The sequence below is a fragment of the Cornus florida genome, unplaced genomic scaffold (assembly GCF_030987335.1).
Source record: "Cornus florida cultivar Cherokee Brave unplaced genomic scaffold, ASM3098733v1 CherokeeBrave_3.0.0_Hap2_Chr06, whole genome shotgun sequence".
Classification (NCBI taxonomy): Eukaryota; Viridiplantae; Streptophyta; class Magnoliopsida; order Cornales; family Cornaceae; genus Cornus; species Cornus florida.
This window is the reverse complement of record NW_026775576.1, coordinates 52,403,121-52,423,898: the sequence shown is the minus strand read 5'-3', so window position 1 is coordinate 52,423,898 and position 20,778 is coordinate 52,403,121. Positions and strand designations below refer to the sequence as shown.

The window sequence follows — 20,778 nt, the reverse complement described above, 5'->3', positions numbered from 1 at the left end:
TATATATATTTGTAGGTGAATGGGATGACGATGAACTTTTTTAAGGATGGTGTTGATGTAGTAGATTTTGGATTAAGGTTTATTATTTGCATAGTGTGTTGGAGTAGGTTAGTTAAGTTTTGAAGGCCCAAGTGAGGCCATTGCATTTCATATGCATTGCAGCAGGTTGTAGTAGGACTCTTTTCCGCAGAGGTCATGCCAATTGACTGAATTTTAGTAATGTCGACCGTTATCTTTTTGGGTCGTTACATGTGTTAACTCGTTTAATGACCTGTTTATCAAAACGAAACATTTTATATTTAATCAAATACTAAATAATAGAAAAAATTTGCCATAATTAACCCAAATATTCAAAATAAAAAGAAAATCATAAGGCATAGACAAGGTTTATGTTGAAATGACTTAATTATTCGTAGTAATTGGGTTTAAATGGTTCACATATTATAATATATTGAGTTAAATGGGTCATAAATGGGTTATACGAGTTGAACCCCTCAACCCTAACTCGACACGGTTAAGTAAACGGATTAATCGTGTCGACCATTTTTTGACCCAAACCCATTTAAACCAAACTCAAACCCTTTTACATTGTGCCGTCTTCGTATTGTGTTGTCGTGTTGTATCGTAATTTGTCATCCCTAATCTTACTAGAAGATGATGTTAATTTCCTCTCATGAGCATCACTTGGCTTCAAAACTAAGGCCATTTTTCTTAGTCTCCATTTTTAGTCAAACTAGTAGTAAATTTATAAAAAGTATGCATTAGATTTTCAGTTTACTTTTCAATTCTTGTCCTTTTAGTTTAAAATTCAATTAGTTTTTATCATATAATTTTAGGAAACACGCACACAATAATTTTTATGTTATTATTTTGATATCTAAGAAGACAAGTAAAATTTATAATATAGGAGTCTAACCCACAAGATCATATTATTCTTAAAAAATCTCAGCTAAAAATCTCATATTTAAGCCTCAAATTATGGACAATACTTGCCTATTCACCGGTGAGTAGGAAACTTATACTCACCAAGTATAACAAGTGTCTTTATATTTAAAATAAATAAAAAAAATAACTTAATAGATATCCGATTTAAATCCAAATGAATCCAAATCAAATTCTAATTAATCAACTTAATCAATTTCGGTAATTAAATCTTACTGCAAAACATTGCATTCGACATCGATTTGGATACTCTTGAATTCAACGTCTATCATAATTTATCACCAATAATAATATATAAAATAAAAAAAAAACACTCGTACTCATGACTAGGAAGGTGATATTAGTTAAAAACAAGAACAATCAAATTTCGAAAGACCAACCTCATGACCAATTTCCAGTTCCTTTATGGCTTTGTGCATTTTTAGAAAGGTTACTTCCAGGTGCCATAGATTCCTGTTAATAATATGAGTGCGAGAGAGAGAAGGGAAGAGAGAGAGGGACAGAACGGATGAGATTAGGGCTTTTGCATGATAGAAGTGTGAGAAAAAGGGAGAGAAGAGAGAATCATAATTTGATTCAGATTCATTTGGATTTAACCCAAATATCTATCAAATTATTTATTTATTTTTATTATTTTAAATGTAAGAACACTTGTTAGTTTAATATTGCGCCACATACGTAGTGAGGACAATGCTTACCTACTCACCAAATCTGAATTAATAGTGTAAAAATATAATTATTGTATTTTTTAAAATTTGATTTTTGTTTTTTTTGTTCTTGATTCATTAGTTGCTTTCCCGTGTGACTTTGTAGTTCCTTGTAAATCTTGTTTTGTTGTATATTTGGCTTAGAGTACCTCATTAATTGACTGGCCTATGATGAACTTAGTTTTTTTTTTTTTTTTTTTTTTTTCAGAAAGGAAGACCATTCAACGCGTCCTACAATGTGTAGAAAGCACTGCTTATCACAACAAAGTCACAATAGTTTAAGAAATTTAGGACATCTTGGTTCTTGATCAACATTTAATTAGATAGTCACGTATATAGTACACATCTTATGTTAAAGAGAGTTTGTAATTGCATTCTTCGTGTATTATGAGAAATTATTAGATACAAAAAAATTATTAGATGGTCTCAGACACGTCTTAGAGGATGTTTATATTTATCAAATTTTTTTTTTTTTTTGACACTTTGTATATAACTTTGACTTAACTAAAAATCTCAGCCTTAAATTATTTTGAGCCGACTCGAATTAATAGTGTGAAAATATAATTATTGTATTTTTTTAAATTTGATTTTTGGTTTTTTTTTTTTTTTTTTTTTTTTCATTCATTAGTTGCTTTCCTGTGTGAATTTGTAGTTGCTTCGTAAATCTTGTTTTGTTGCATATTTGGCCAAACTTTAGAGTTCTAGCAGTACCTCATTAATTGACAACGTAGAAAACACTGTACAATTAAAAATTCTCATATGCCTTCTCTCTCTCTCTCTATATATATATATAATTAAAAAAAGAAAAAAAAGAAGAACATTCAACACGTCCTACAATGTGTAGAAAACACTGCATATCACAACAAAGTCACAATAGTTTAAGAAATTGAGGAAATCTTATTTAAATCTACTACACCACAGAGAAATTATTAGATAGTCACGTACATACACATCTTATCTTAGAGTATATTACAAGAAATTCTTAGAGGGAGTTTGTATTTATCATGATTTTTTATTTGTACTTTGTATATAACTTTGACTTAAATAAAATAATTTCTTATTTTTATATATTTTCGAATTAATTAAGTTAAATGGTAATTTATTTTAAGAATAAAAACTTGTTTGTTTCGGAAAAATGGACAATTGTAACCAATAAAAAATTAAAATATATTATAAAGAAGATTGTTTGTTACAGAGTTCAAATACACGTATCCCAAATAAAAATAAAGATAACACGTTTATTACATAAATTTAAGTACTGTATGTAAGTCTCTCTTCACAATTACAAAAGAGTGAGAGTTCCAATCTTTCTATTTTTGGTGGTTTTAGGGAACATGAGAGGAAGGGATAAGTGAAATAAGGATGTGAACGGGAGTAGGGAGATGGTAGAATACTTTTGAAGCCTTGAACAAGGGTATTTTTGACACGCCAATGTCATGTCCCAATTAAAAATAAAATAAAAATTATGTAGAGATAAGCCTGTGATATAAATTAGAAAAGGTATAAAAATTCTAAGTCTGAAGAAGGAGTTTATTTAACACAAGTGTTTATCCCTTTAAATAATATTATATAAAAAATAAAAATAAGAAGGGGGGGGGGGGGGGGGGGAAGAGTTTGTGTCTAACAAACTTAATTTTTAGGTGCATGTTATTAATTTTTTAGGTGCATTTTTAGGGCATGTTATTAATTTTTAGGTGCATGTTATTAATTTTGAGAAAATGAGAACCACGTACTTGGTTCATGCATGACCAAAATTTCAAATTGAACTCGTCAAGTTTTCCAATTACATTAATAATCTTGTACAAAAAAATCAATGCTAAATTAAAAAATCCAAAAAGCAAACCCTATATATATATAACACTACAACCCTATACTATTACTACACAAAATAGAACTCACCATTACATTTTTTTTTAAAGAAAATGATGAACGCTAAAGTTTTTCTCGGCGCTCTTGCCCTTGCCACCATTTTTGATTCCTGTAAGTTTTGTTTTCTTATTTTTTAAGTTATTCTAAATTTCCTCTTCTGATATTATACATATACATATATATATATATATATATATATATATATATGTATATACACACACATATGCGTGTGTGAATAATATTGTAGTAGGCATTCATGATGTGTGTCATTATCTCTCAAACATTACTATGTATGTTCCAAAGTTCAAAATTAATTTGTATAAAAAAGTTGATATTTTTTGTTATAGATTTCAAGTTGTGGACCAAAATTAATTTCATCCACATTTTATATGATAAACTCACACATTCACACTTATACGGGACTTGAACTCAAATGCATGATGTGCGTGAATATTAATTTATATGTACACGTATATATATTTCAATATTTGGAACACAATTTCATGATGTTAATATTAAGGCAAAATATTCTTAATTATTTTAAATATGTTAATTTAACCCTAGTATGGTATTAAAAGAATCCATATTTGTACTGATAATGTTATTTGTAGAAAAATAAGAAGTTACAATTTGAAGAAAGTTTGGATATATAAGAAGAAAAATTGAACAAATGAACTAAAAAGTACTATATGATTGTTCATGGAAAAAAAAAAAAAAAAAAAAAGAAAAAAAAAGAAAAAAAAAACGACACCTCTTTTTCTTAAAAAGTAAATATTTATGTGAAGCCTATTTATCTAAATGGTTTTGATTTGACTAGTATTTAGCGGCTCTTTTTAAAAGGCCTGAATGCAATTTTTTTTTTTTATATATAAATTCCAATGAATGGTACTGTGAGACATTTAACTATATATTGTGTGTGTTACAGGGGCTCACTCAGCCACATTCACATTCACAAACAACTGCCCTTACACCATTTGGCCCGGAACCCTTACCGGCGGTGGCGGCGCTCAATTATCGTCAACGGGGTTCGAGTTAGCGTCTAAAGCCTCATCATCCCTCAATGTGCCTGCCCCGTGGACGGGTCGGTTTGGGCATGGACTTCTTGCTCCACGGACGCCAGTGGGAAGTTCACCTGTCAGACTGCCGACTGTGCCTCCAGTCAGATAGGTTGCAATGGTGCCGGTGCAATCCCTCCAGCAACCTTAGTAAAATTAAGGTTGATTCAACTTACCAACCTTAATTTAAGGTTGATTCAACTTACCGGTTTCCATCACCCCACAAGGTGGAACCGGCAGCTGCAACACCTCCTCATGCCCAGTCGACCTCAATGCTGAGTGTTCGACTGACCTTGTGAAAAATTCAGATGGTGCCACAATTAGTTGCAAGAGTGCATGCGTAGCATTTAATCAGCCACAATATTGTTGCACTAGAGCTTATAACACAGAAGCGACTTGTCCACCAATGAAATACTCTCAGTACTTTGAAGGGAAGTGTCCTTTGGCTTATAGCTATGCCTTGTAAGCAAAAATAATAGTCTAACTATAATTAATTAATATACAGTTATTCATGTATTTAATATAGGTGTCTTACACCATATTAATCCTTAAAGGTGCTATTAATTTGAATGGATAGTCACATATGTATATATAAAGAGTTATATTGGTTGATGGAACCAACACATCTCTTCACGTAAATATTGAAACGGTCCCAACCCACACTATATAAGCAAATGAAATCATGGAGTCCATTATCCAGTTTTGCAAACATAGGAGAGGGTTGAAGATCGTTTCCGCTGTAATCTCTTCAAACTGAGTTTCTATATCTGGTATGTCTCTTCTATCAATTTATGCAGTAGACCATGAATTCTATTTGTATAGAAATTTCTTACACGTGGTATCAGAGCCAACATGGACTATAATGCATGAATTCTGAATATTTTAAGTATATTGTATTCCTGATGTGTTTATGAATTTGAAATAGAATAGAACACCAGTTGGATTACAAATTATATTAAAAGTATACGTATGGCATAAAAATTGTGTGAGAATATACGAAAATGCTAAATTGATATTATTTCATTGTGTATGGAGATATTACACATGAAATTAACCCATCTACTTTAAGTGAAAGTAAAGTAACAGTCCTTCTCAAATTATGATGATCATTTTGAAGGGAAGGAATATCAAGAAAGTTGAATTGTTAAATGTTGTGTTCGTATAATTGTTAAAGTTGTATTCGTATATATATGGGATGGTTGGGTCTATGTTGATATCCCCATATATATACATTGTTTTGTTAGTTGTTATTAAGTTTGAACTTGTGCTAAAATTGTATTGTTGAAAGTGGCTTATATATATATATATATATATATATATATATATATATAGTAGCGTTCAATTGCTCCCTAGAGAGTATAGAATAGTATACTCACTTTTAATCCTGACCTTAGAATCTAATCCTTTGGTAATTAATTAATGTGTGTTTCCTTTTTATATTTAAGGCAATTGCATCTTTTTTTTTTTTTTATTACCATTATTTATTATTAATAAGAAATGACAAAACTAGACATGTTTTTAATGGAAACAAATTAAGATATTAATAAGAAATGACAAAACTAGACATGTTTTTTATGGAAACAAATTAAAACCAAATTGGTTATGATTTTCTTGTATACGAATTCCTTCTCATCCGAATTCTCAAAGCATACCAATTAAAAATAAAAAATTAATTATTTCCAATTCCCTTTGTTCCTATCCGTTCAGCCAGGGAATTCTCAAAGCATACCAATTGAAAAATTAAAGCACAATCGTCCCTTTTTCAACTTCACAATTAATTTATGTCTGTGAAACAATTACTTACTGAATAATCCAATTACAAAGGAATGTTGTACTCTCAAAATACATTTATTTGTATGTGTGTGCATAAAAATGAATTCAAAGACAAGTAAAATCATCAAATCATGTAACCCAATATATAAAATATGAAAGAGAAAGGGAATGGACCATCTTCACCACCTACCTTGGCATTGCTGCCACCTTCACCGCCGCCACTGTGGCCACGTCCACCACCGCCGACGATGGTGGAGGTGGCGGCAGTGGCGGCGGCGGAGATGGTGGTGATGGAGGTGAAATGCATCGTGGCAATTCAAAGTTAATAGGATTGGAAATTTCATTACTTTTATTTTTTTCAGATGTGGTTGCCTTTTTACCTTCTATCGTCGAAGGAATTGGAAATAATTAATTTTTTTAAATATTTTTAATTGGTATGCTTTAAGAATTTGGATGGGAAGGAAATCCTAACCTATTTGGTTTAATTTGTTTCTATTAAAAATATGTCTAGTTTTGTCATTTCCTATTAATAATACATAATGGTAATAAAAAAAAAAAAAAAAGCAATTGCCTTAACTATAAAAAGGAAACACTGACTAATTAATTACCGTAGGATTAGATTCTAAGATCAGGATTAAAAATGAGTATATTACTCTATGCTGACTAGGGAGCAATTGAACGCCACTGTATATATATATATATTAACAAAGGTGTGTCATTTATAGACACCGTTTGGTTATCTCAATAACCACCGATACAAATGATTCTTTTATCAACGAATACTTAGATAATGAAAAGTGGTGTCACGTATACTAATGAATTATGAAAAGTAATTCAAATAGATATGAAAATTTTACCCATTTGTCTTGGAGTGTTCATGACAGCAATGTGAATATTTTCTACTTCGTGTTCACAACAACGTCAACGTGAATATTATTTTCTTTTTGGTGTTCACAATAACATGAATATTATTTCCCATTTAGTGTTCATGATAACGTGAATATTTCCTATTTGGTGTTCATAACAACGTGAATATTTCCTATTTTAATTTATGTATGATCCCATGTGAAGGTTATCTGTTAATCACATACGAAGTTATGTATGATTGTTTATGACAGTTGTAGGTTGAAACATACCAGTGCTTGCTTTCAGTTTGGGTTACAAATTGTTCAGTCGATATATATATATATATATATATCATGTCTTTTGAGTTTCAATTAAAATTCTCAAAAGTCATGTCTTTTGGGGTTTAAACCAATAAGCATATCATTTTGGATTTGAACTTCAATCAATATATATATATCACGTCTTTTGAATTTCAATCAAAATTCTCAAAAGTCATATCTTTTTGGGTTTAAACCAACACATGTCTTTTTGGATTTGAATCAATAGTCATGTCTCTGTACCTACAGAGTCATGCATGTTGCATGCACCCGTACATACGCTTTATGATCTTTGCACCAAGAGTTATGTATATGGTATCCTAAATGTGTTCTGCTATAGACCTATAACAAACTCAATTATAGTGTGGAAGATTATTTTAAAAAAAAAAATACATGACTGATATAAGATTCATAATTCAATTTTAGTACTGAGATTCTTTTTGTAGCATGTATAAATTGTATAAAGTTTTAGATCTAATTTTGTTCCTTAATAATCTTTCATAAATATTAATTAGTTATGCCATGCATCACTATTTAAATATTTTATATCTTTAATGATATATATGGCATAATTAATGATTAAATATTTGGTCTCATCGCATATATAAATTGTTAAATTATATATGTTATTGAAATTATATACATAATTATGCATGCACCTCATGTTTCATATTATTGCATAATATGTATATGATATTTTGATTCATTCGGGAAAATTGAATCATTTTGCAATCCTAAGCACAAGTGTCGTTAAGTTTGATCGAGTGTTTAGTTACCAAAGTGACATACTCATAAAAATTTTAATGATATTTGTAGCTAATCGCAAAATTGTTATTTTGTTAAAGTTAAAGGATTGTGTTGGCGTTTAGCAGAGATGAGCAATGATCAAGCCCAAAGGTGGGTCATTGAGTTTGTCCAGCTAAGCAGATTAAGGTAATTGGTGTAGAAGACACAACTGATGACTCACTATGCCCAAAGGAGTATAAGTTGTTATTATGTTTTCTATTATTAATTAGCTTCAAAGGTGAAAATTATTTCACCAGTGGGAGACTAACATATGATAATTTCGGCCCAAATGAAATATTATGTTGATTCCATTCAGAGTTAATTGTTTTGAGGTATTATTTAATTAACTCTGGAAAGTTTAGTTGACATTCCCATCAATTAAACTATAAACGTGTGGTTTTAGATATTCGCAAAGTCAATGGGAGTAAAATTCATCTTAGTGTTAAATGTCGATGACAGTTGTGACATTATTGTACATGAGATTAAACAATTTAACTTCTCAAAGATTTTGCAATGAAGGTGTTGATGAAGCCTTTTTATTGGCATTAAGTTTCACCAAAAATAAATCTTGTGAAATTTTTGGATTGTCACAAAGAACTTTCTAAGATAGAGTTCTCAAAGTATTTGACATGTAACACTATAAAAATGAAATTGCACTCATTGTAAGTGTGAGAATTTGATATTCCAATAGTCGAGAAATACCTAGAGTAAGATTAGATAAAAGGAATTACATATACCTTTGGGAATCTAATGTATGCTCAGGTTTTGTATATGGTTAATTAAAATATAGCATTTGCAAGGCAGATATCGCAGTGATCCTAGTTTGGATCTATAGTAAACGGCAAAGAAATTTATAAGGTATCTACAAAGGATTAAGAACCATATATTTTATAATAAGACCGACAGTTTTGGGGTGGTGGAAACTGACTTTGCTAGTTGTCAGGACATTATACAAATCTGCTTCAAGTATTATTTTACTATTATGATAAGTGATAGAGCAGATTTTATTTGCATGTTATAAGGCCACGTTTCATGCATTATAAAATATCAGTTATGGACTTTAAGTCAATAATTCTACTACAGTCTTGTCTTAAAGAAACAACAAGAGTTCAAGTTAGTCGAAAAATATGACCGTTAATACCTTGTTGTGAAATAGAGGAATCAGAACCAGCTAGTGTCTGATTGAGCACATTGATACCAAACAAAAGATTGTTGATTCCATAACTAAGGGTTTGCCACTAATGTTGTATAGTAAGCATGCAAATTTCTCATTGACAACATTAATTTACTTAGTTAGTGGGAGGTTGTATTTGGCTCAGGTAAAGACAATTTTATTTTGTGATCATAGTTATTATCCTAATTTACTACATTTTCCATATTAGTAAACGTGTGTATGGAAAATTTTATGACTTAAGTGTCCTGTTTTGAGACACGGTGTGTCCTTATTGAGACACGGTAGGACCGATGTATGGAATGAAAATTTTATTAAAATATTTTCACATACTGTATATATATGACTTTGGAGTTGAGTTTGTTAGTATCAATGACCATTGTTGTCTTATATCACTAATGAAATAATGACGCCCTTGATCCTTTATTAATTGACTCAAAGGTACTCTAAATTAATATATATATATATATATATATATATATATATATATATATAGGTGTTTCTTATAAATAGTTGGATTTATTTCTGGAGTACACTTATGATCATTTTGATCTTGAAGTGATCGGAATTAATTATTGTTAGACTAAGTGGGAGAATGTAAGCAAAAATAATAGTCTAACTATAATTAATTAATATACAGTTATCCATGTATTTAATATAGGTGTCCTACACCATATTAATCCTTAAAGGTGCTATGAATTTGAATGAATAGTCACATATGTATATATAAAGAGTTATGTCGGTTGATGGAACCAACACATCTCTTTACGTAAATATTGAAATAGTCCCAACCCTTACTATATAAGCAAATGAAATCCTGGAGTCCATTATCCAGTTTTGCAAATTTAGGAGAGGGTTGAAGATCATTTCCGTTGTAATCTCTTCAAACTGAGTTTCTATATTTGGTATGTCTCTTCTATCAATTTATGCATTAGACCATGAATTCTATTTGTGTAGAAATTTCTTACATGCCTTTGATGACAAAACTAGCACATTTACTTGCAATGGTGGACCTAACTATGCTATTACATTTTGTCTATGAGAAATGGGACAAACGAGAGAATTTTTTGCTTAGTAGTAGCTAAAACAATTTAGATTTCTCTCTTGTAAGTTACATCTTAATGTCTTAATTTGTACTTGTAGTCACAGTACTTGACCTATAAATAATGTGTACAATAAATATAAAAATAAAATGGACATGTGGAGGAGATCGATCGATCTTCCCACTTACATTGAATCAGTGTGCAAATTAACCCTAGCATCCATTTGATTAGCAAGTATTGTGAGTTCTATTTGTAATTCTCTGCTCAATCGATCAGCAAGTATCCATGTTCTTATGCTCATTGTATAATCAATAGGACAATATGTTCAAAATATAAGAATTTTATTATTATTATTATTATTATTATTATTATTATCTTTGGAAGGTAATAAACATTTTATTGTGTATGTTTGTTATCAATAATCAGCATTGAACACCAAGGAGTATAGTGCTAGCTTGATTATCAATTAAGCATGTATATTTGTATGTTTAGCTCCATTTGGATATATGGAAATTAACAAGGAAGACTGAAGAGTTAAAGTAAAAGAAAGTAAAGTGAATGAACCGCAGGGGAATGGAAAATCTAATAATTTAGCATGTAAATTTGTATGTTTAAATACGTTTGCTTAGATGGAAATTAATAGTGGAAAGTGAAAGTGAAAGAAAGTAAAATGAATCAAAGAAAATAAAATTTTCATCGTGCATTTGATCTACATTTTAAGAAAATTATGGTTTCAATAACATTGAAACTTACCATAAAATAAAGGGCATATATTATTATAAGTTCATAAAATTTTCTCAATAAATCAAAAAATTTCTGTTTTTTTTTTTTTTTGTAGGAAAATTTTGTCAGAGAGTTAAGTGGTTATGGAAGGTAAACTTTCCTCAAACTTTTCCTTTCCCTTTTAACCAAACTTGAAAATTGGTATTTCCTTTCTTTAATTTCTATCTATTTTCATTTAACCAAATGGAGCATTAAAGACTTGATAAAATCTTGCTACGTACCTATATGGTCGTTTAGAGCATCTCCAGCGGTCTGTTAAAAAACCCTTTTGTGTAAAATATAAATTACCACATATGATTTGTAATTTTTTTTCATCTCTAGCAAGTCTGTTAAGATACACTGCCACATTACCAATGTGTAAAAGGGTTGTGTATTTTACACAGCAATTTTACACAGCCATATAAGCGTATTTTCTCTCTCCTCCCCCTTTCCCACTAGCGGTTCTTTTTCTTCTCTCTCATTCCTTTACGCATCTTTGTTTCCCACTTTTCTAGAGTGCCATAGAGAAGAATCTGCAACTGGCGGCAAGGTAAGAACTGCTTGACCATCTTTTATTTATTATTATTATTATTTAATAAACATAGTTTGATTCATCACTTTCGTTTGATCTTATTTTCTACTATCATCGCAGTAGATTCTAGGGTTTTTTTAGATTTTTTTATCATTTTACATTCTATTCTAATGATATAAATATGTACTAGCAAAAGATTAGATATATATTTTAATCATGTAGTTTCTACATAGTTGAATCTTATTTTATTATTTGTTATAAGTTAGAATTCCGGTGGTGATGACGTGAAATGTTTGTTATTGGCGGGATGGGAAAGTGAAATATAGGGGAACATTATTATTTTTTTCCTAATTGAGGAGGATTGGAACATAAGGTTTAATTGTGAAAAAGTAAAGTGAATCAAGTAGATTTGAAAAAGTTATGTAGGGCCTTGGGTATGACATGTGGTTGGTTATTATTGGGGGATTTTTTTTTTTTTTTTTTTTTACACAAAAGGTATAAAACAACCGTTGGAGCTAAAAATAGGTAGTACAAATTTTTTATGTAAATCTACTTTGACACATCAGATTTACACAAAAATATATACATAACGGTTGAAGAAGCTCTTATATTGGTTAAAGATTGTAACCATAATAATAGTGGAATGAAAGAAATTAAATTTTCAATCGTGCAATATTTGATTAGCATGAATTTTTTGTAAGAAAATATTGGGAAATCACATAATTTAGCATGCAAATTTGTATGTTTAAGTATGTTTGGTTATGACGGAAATAATAATATATAATGATTCGGTTACCTAAACAGTCCGAATACCGTAAGTGCAAGATATGAAAGCTTATGTTATGAGCTATCCCAAAAACCATCGATCACCTAAATCCTTTTGCAAACTAACGAAGTTGTTGACCATCTTACTCGTCGATAGAGCGGCTACCAAAGTCATCTATATCTTTTCCACAATCCAAATCCTAGGGTTGTTGGCTACTAGATAAAGATAGTGTTAAGAGAAAGTAAAACTTCAAAACTTCAAAACCTTTTTTTTTACATCTAATCGCATGAGTATCATTTGAGGATAGTGTTACAGATCCTTAGGGATAATTAGTTGTACGCAAAGTTCGAGAAATGTGAATTTTGGCTACGGGAATTGAAGTTCCTTGGACATATCGTGTCAGGGGGCAGTGTTGTAGTGGATCTGTTAAAGATTGAGTCTGTGATGGATTGGGAGCGTCTGAAGACAGTGTTTGAGATTCGGAGTTTCCTTGGCCTAGCCAGTTACTATCAGAGATTTGTTCAGGATTTCTCTCATCTAGCGGCACCTATGACTCAACTTACTTGCAAGGGGGTCAAGTTCATATGGATAGAGGCTTATGAGTTGGCTTTCAGGGGTTGAAGGTCAGGTTGACATCGGCCCTAGTTTTGATCATTCCTGAATGTGGTTTGGGTTCTTTTGTGATGCTTCGTGGGAAAGTTTGGGTTGTGTCTTGATCTAGACAGAGTGCGTGGTTGCTTATGGGTCTCGACAATTGAAAACTCACGAGTTGAACTATTTGACACATGATTTGGAATTGGCAGCAGTTATCTTTGCCCTAAAAGGGTGGAGACACTATTTGTATGGGGAGAAGTTTGAGGTTTTCTCTGATCACAAAAGTCTCAAGTATCTCTTCTCTCAGAAGGATTTGAACTTGAGACAGCGCGGGTGGGTTGAGTTCATGGAAGACTACGACTTTGAGTTACAGTACCATTCGGGTAATGCAAATGTGGTGACCGATGCGTTAAGTAGAAAGTAACGGGGGACTCTAGCTAGCATTTCCATTCGTAGATGGAAGATGCTAGATGAGCTTGCAGATTTGGGTTTGCAGATGTTTGAGGATGTTTCATCGGCTATTTTGTTTAGCCTTATGGCTCAACCAGCTCTAGTCAATAAGGTTATTGAGGCACAGCAAATGGATGTGGAGATGAAGTCCATCCACTCTCGGATTTCTGGTGGCGAGAATGTTAAGGGTTGGACCTTGCATTCAGACGGTGGACTTAGATACCAGGGGATGATATTTATTCCTTGTCTTGTCGCGATTACATTCTTTGAGATTTTTACCACTATCGGCTCGCAGTTCATCCTGGTAGTACGAAGATGTATCACAATTTGTGGTGACAGTTTTGGTGGAAAGGCATGAAACAGGATGTTTCACAGTTTGTGGCTCGATGCCTTACTTGTCAGCAAGTGAAGGTAAAGCATCAGAGACCAGCTGGATTGTTGTAACTATTACTAGTAGCTGAGTGGAAATGGGAGCACATCACTATGGATTTTGTGACAGGACTTTCGAGGTCCCAGGCAGGGAATGATGCCATTTGGGTCATAGTTGACAGGTTGACTAAGACGGCACACTTCTTACCCATGGCGGTGATAGACAATGCAGAGATATTGAGTGGGCTATATGCGAGGCAGATCGTCAGGCTTCACAGGGTTTCAGAATCTATTGTTTCGGATAGGGATCCCAAGTTCACATCTCACTTTTGGCAGGGTTTTCAGGAGGCTCTTGATACGGGGCTTCATTTCAGCACAGCATTCCATCCTCAGACTGATGGTCAGTCAGAGTATACCATTCAGATATTGGAGGAAATGCTACGAGCTTGCATTTTGGATTTTGGGGATAGTTAGGAGGACTACTTGCCTTTGGTTGAGTTTTCCTACAACAACAGTTACCAGACCAGTATTGGAATGGCACCTTTTGAGGCGTTGTATGGTAGACCTTGCAGATCTCCAGTTTATTGGACCGAGGTCAGTGATACCGTTGCCTTGGGTCCCGATATAGTCATTGAGGCTACAGAAAAGATCAACTTGATTCGATAACGGTTGGCTACCGCACAGAGCAGACAGAAGAGTTATGTAGACAGGAGGAAGAGATCCTTGTCTTTTGAGATAGGAGACCATATCTTTCTGAAGATCACTCTTCGTAAGGGACTTTTGAGATTTATATAGATGGGCAAGTTATCTCTTAGGTTCATTGGACCATTTGAGATTTTTGGAACGCGTCGGTGAGGTTGGTTATCATTTGGCGTTGCCGCTAGATCTGGATAAGGTTCATGACGTCTTTCATGTTTTTATGCTGAGGAAATACAAGCCTGATCCATCACATATTTTGCGGTGGACAAATGTTATTGTTGACGAGGACGTGACCTATGAGGAAGGTCCAGTCCAGATTCTTGATTCCAGAGAACAGATAAAGAAGTACTTTTCATGGATAGATGATTAAATTAACTTATTTTGGATGATGTGTCATGGACACACCTTTTTTTGATACCATGCAAAGTGTTTAACATGTGTTTTGTAGCATTTTTGTAACTATGGATGTATGAATTATGTTTTTGGGACAATTGATATGTAATGAGGCTCTAAGCCATTGCAATATACTTGTTGACATCTTCACATGTTCAATCTTCTTTAAAAATCAGTTTTTGACCTATGCGTGGGGGTAGAATGAATCTTATAGGTTCCATTGCAAAAATATTCATGTTTAGCAGAGTTTTTAGCAAGATTCGAGGCATTTCAGCTGACCGAAATGCCATTTCAGCTGACCAAAATGCCATTTCAGTCGACCGATGGCTTCTTATAACCATTTGAACAGTAAAAACTCAAATTCTAGTACCTAATGTACTGTTTGGGTCACAACCGGTCGACCGGTTCCTCATTTCGGTCAACCTAAATGATTTTCCTTTATTTTTTAGATTTTAGGCCATTCTAGGTTCATTTCGGTCGATCGAAATGCCATTTCGGTCGACCTAAATGCTTCAGTTCTTTACTCTTCAGTTTTGGGACAACATTATTGCTCTGACTTCAAACGGTCATAATTTCTTCATTTTCAATCCAAATGGTGTGATTCTTGAGCCTAAATTCAAGGATTTTGAGTCAGATTTCCAATAGTACCAATCCCATTCTCAGATTTAAATCATAGTGGTAGTTATTCATGTTTTAGTAAGACAGTGTCAGATTTTGCTTGAACCGGGAATCGGTGTTTCGTGGGATCCTTGGCCAAACTTCTTAGAACCTCTTGGAATGTTATGAAATGATTAAATTAGGTTGTATGGACCTCATTTGACTTTCTTAGAGTCAAATTTTCCTTTTTATTTGTAAATTGACCATTTTGCCCGTTTTGACTCTCATTTTCTCTTTCATTCTCCTTATGTTCCGTGACTTCATGGAAGGTCCCTTTGGAGTCTTATGGATGATTTATATCTCTAGAGACCTTTGTTTTATCTGTCATTTCCACATTTCAGATTCGTTACTAGGTTAATTTTTGGGTCATCACAAGACGCACTAGCTTGAAAAACCAGGGCCGTCACAATTATGAGCATAACCTATCAAGGGTTTTGTGTAACGATCCACTCCACCACATAGTATGATATTTTCTACTTTGGGCCCAAATCTACACAATTTTGTTCTTGAATTTTATCTCAAAAGGCCTCATACCAATTGGAGAGAATACCACCACATAAAAGCACTTCACCTTTCCCTTACTAAGCGATATGGGACTATGCACCTGCACTCGCCCAGTGTGGTAACCTGTCAATGCCTCTTGAACCCACCCACAACACACCCGCCCACAAGGTTGTCACATTTAGGTCTCACTTTAAATTTATTATTAAAAGTAGGAACTGCAACTTTATTAGACACCCTCACACTTTTAAGAATTTATAAGAAGGTTTTCGACCTTTCCATAATTCATATAGTGTCACGTTTTCTTTTGAGAATATTTTATTGAGAACATAATTTGCGGAATACAAAGCTTTCCTCCATAAATTCTGAGTTACACTAGAACTTATCAACATAGCATTCATCATTTCTTTTAAAGTACGGTTTTTACGTTTACCAACACCGTTCTGTTAAGGTGTATGTGAGCGGTACTTTGATGAATGATACTATATTCTGAAAAACTATCAGCGAATGGTATTTCATATTCACTATCTCTCTCACTTCTTAATATCTTGATCTTTTTGCCAAATTGATTCTTAACCTTATTTTTGTAATGTTTAAACATTTCTAAGGTTTCATCTTTGCTTTATAGCAAATATACACAACATTATCTCGTGGAATCATTGATAAAAATAACGAAAGATCTTTTTCCACCTCTAGTTGGACATGTTTAAAGCAATATAATATACTACATAATATCATATTACAAAATTAAAATAATTCAACCACTATTGAATTATATAAATAATTCAATAATCTACTTATATAACATGCTTCATAATATATAAACACATCAATATTTAGAAAATAATTTCGCATAATATTGAACACATCAATATTTAGCACAATATCATGTAATAATGATTATAACATTATTTTCTTATATCTCAATTATTAATATAATCTCTACTTGTTTATATCTTAAATAAAAACATATAATAAAACAAATTAGGAAATAAATTTTCTTAAGATTGTTGTAAATTATATGTTTCATTTGACATTTAAGATATAACAAACCTTATACTAATAAGCCATGAGATCATTAATAATATGTTACGAAATTATTAATTAAATATGCAATTCGATATTTAATTAAACAATACAATTAAAACAATAAATTAATAAATAATAAATAAAGTATCTAGACCGAGACAAGTATTGAATACAATATTCTTAAGAGAATTTACGCCCTGCATGGTATTGATAGACTATGTGCCACTTGTCTCCTAAGATACAATAGTCTACATCTACCAGTTGCAGTTACTGGCGGAGCCAGTGTGTGCCCAAATGGGGCACATGCCTCTGCTGGCTTGGCCCACCCACTATAAAATATAGTAATTTTTATTTTAATTAGTATATTTATAAGAAAAATTTCTATTTAATGCCCCTCCTAAAATTTTAAATTTCTAAAATTGTATTCTAAATTTTTCTTTCCTTTTTCTTTTGCTTTTAATATTCCTTTGATTTCCTTTAAAACAAAAAAAAAAAAAAAAAAAAAAAAGGAAGTTAAAATTTTCTTTTTTACTCAAACTCTAATTTTTTTCCCTTCAAATTTCTCTTTTTTCTTCCCTTTTTCTTCTACTTCTTTTTCTTCTTCTTCTTATTTGATAATGGCCGCTTGTATACGCCAAAATAATGTAGTGAATGTGTGGTTCAAGAAAAGCCTTTTTTGTAAAATTTAAATTTATTAAAACCACTACCAACACTACTACTAACGTAGCAAGAGTGAGTAGGGATCGTCCCAAGTGATTATACATGTTGGAAATTAACTTCGACTCTAGTGGATCACAAGATTGCAAATGAGAGATTGATTGTTTGAATTAAACTAAAATTCAATTAATTAAAATGCAAGAAAAGTAAACTAGTGAGAAATAGAGATTTAAGAGATATGAAGAGAGGTCTTAGGGTGTTGGAATCACCACTAAGCTCATTTAATTAACCACTTGCTTTCCATAAATGGAGAATTGTGATACCCCCGAATTTCCTGATGCGGGTTGGCCAAGCCCACGCCCGATTACCCGAGGATATCAAACAAATTAGTAATAAACGAACATAGAATACAGATAAGATAAACAAGAATAAATAAAACTGCTAAAAAGAAACTAGAATGATAATCCAAAACTGAAAACCTCAAAATAAAATTTTATAAATAAAGTATTAATCTGATACATCCATCTTTTCCAATTCCAATACAACTCGGGAATCCATCTGGTGGACCCCTAATCAAAACCAATACTGGAAAGCGAACAACTGAAAAGAAGTCCACTGCTAAACCATGAAGAAACCTCCTACGTCGTCGGTAGAATGAGTAGTCGTCTCTGCTCAGCATGAACAAGCTCTAAGACCTGGAACCGTCCGTTACCTGAAAATAATGGTCGTCTCTGCTCAGCACGAACAAGCTCTAAGACCTAGAACCGTCCGTTACCTAAAAATAATAGTGGGTTAGGCCCACGAACAAGTTCTATCCTAACTACAATCCAAACAGAGGCCTGATACGCAGATACATCCTAGATGTCCCAACCATATCTATATAGTCCGTAATAGATAAATATATATCCACACTATAGGACGCTCACTAAACTGTGCTTAGGGTCTTAACGTGAATAGAAGCAATATGCAATACGCACCTGAGTGGGCATGACTACCTAAGCCTAACAGGATATACCTCAACCAACATAACTAGTTACGCATCCTACTGTATATACGCACCTTAACCGTCGACTATGAAACTCAAGCTCAGATCGCGGTACCATAATAATATATATAAAATCCGTTCACATTCATCCATAAGAAATCCAGGAAGTCGTTCGGCGTATTCAACTGCACCGACTTATATATATAAGGAGGATTTTATTTAATAACCCGTACCTTTATTCCAAAATAGGTAGGACTGAGTATTTTGAATCAGTCTATCCCTAGTATGCCACCATCCCATACCGGTGCATACAATCCACAAAATCCATATAATTGATAGAACAGGTAAAACTGTTCACCAATTAAAATCCATAAGGTAGGAATTAACGTTTTGAGCTAAACCATACCTAGTATGTCACCGTCCCATACTGATGCATACAATGCTCCATATCCATGTAAATTACAATATATAAATAATAAGCAAGTAATTTACAGTCCAAAACTAAATATCCAAATAATTACAGAAACATATTTAAAGTTTCAGCAATTTAAATCCAAGAGTTAAACCATATAGTTGCAGGAAACAATTAATAATTCAGCAACTACCATCCAGAACATGCATAGATCAAATCTAATACATCAATGACTCTATCATGCATTTAAAATAAATTCTATAATCATATTATAGTCCAATAAATCGATACATTAATTTAAGCAATTTAATTCCTTCCATCCAGTAACAACGTACTAAGTTGTATACTTGTATTTTGTCTTACTTTTTAGCATAGAGCCATGCACTATGCCCCAAGACCAATTTATTAATTTAAAAGACTTCACTGTACTTTTAATCTTAATTTAGAATCATTATATAGCACACTAAATTGTCAAATTAAAACTAGACAATAAACTTCTTTCAAGCCGTTAACCGCATGCAAAGTTGTTAATTAGGGCACTGTTAATTCCATTCACTTAGAGGTCAACCTTACTTAATTTAAAGATTTAATAACACCCTAAACCAACCTTATAATCCCTCTGTAAAACCCCAGAGTCAACAAAACAATTTCTATGCTCCAACGGTAACAATACAGTTCGTAAAAAATAAAATTCTAAAAATACTATTGAAAAGAGCCTTCTCCAAAAAACTAGAGAAGGCTCTAAACCACCTAGAGCCTTCTCTAAAAAACTGGAAAAAGCTCTAAACCACCTAGAGCAGGCTCCACATTTTAGAGCCTTCTCTTTCCTCCTTTGAGCCTTCTCCTTTGCTTCCTATTCCACTTGCATAATCGCATCTCTTATGCACTGAGAGCTTATAACAATACCTAGGTTGCATGTTAATCATTTTAGTTTACTTCCCACACAGTTCCAGATTCAAGAATCATCCACACAGTTTCAAACAAAGCCTAAAAACTACTCGAGAACCCATCCAAATAACCCTGTACATGAAAACCATCATAGAGCCTGCTCTAAAAAAAAGTGGAGCGGGCTCCAAGCATCCTAGACCCGGCTCCCTAGCCCTTGGAGCCGGCTCTGCAAAGGGGGAGCCGTCTCTCTCTTCCCCTCGCTGAGAGCTGCTCCTTCCTGCTTCGTTTTGCATCATTTGTTCATCTCCGGCCTCTTCCTACCCTTCTGTTCTTCCTTAAGACTAACTTTAACAGTCTAATATTTATACATTGCCATCCCAGTACTTGGTTTACAATAGTAAGTACAATAACAACAATTAAAACTATAACAGTTTCATACTTTAAAACTAACCACGAAGAACAGAGATGCGAGGAAAATTTTAGACATATTGTAAACATATACAGATGATTATATTGGCATATGATAGGCATGCAAAAACTCAATTAATATTTAATTAAAACCCTCGAGGCCATCT

At 32.6% G+C, this 20,778-nt stretch overlaps 1 pseudogene; it reads left to right on the top strand.

Annotated features, from left to right (window-relative positions):
• Positions 1-3,564: 3,564 nt before the first annotated feature.
• On the top strand, positions 3,565-10,508 carry LOC132314101 (thaumatin-like protein 1a; annotated as a pseudogene).
• Positions 10,509-20,778: the final 10,270 nt, after the last annotated feature.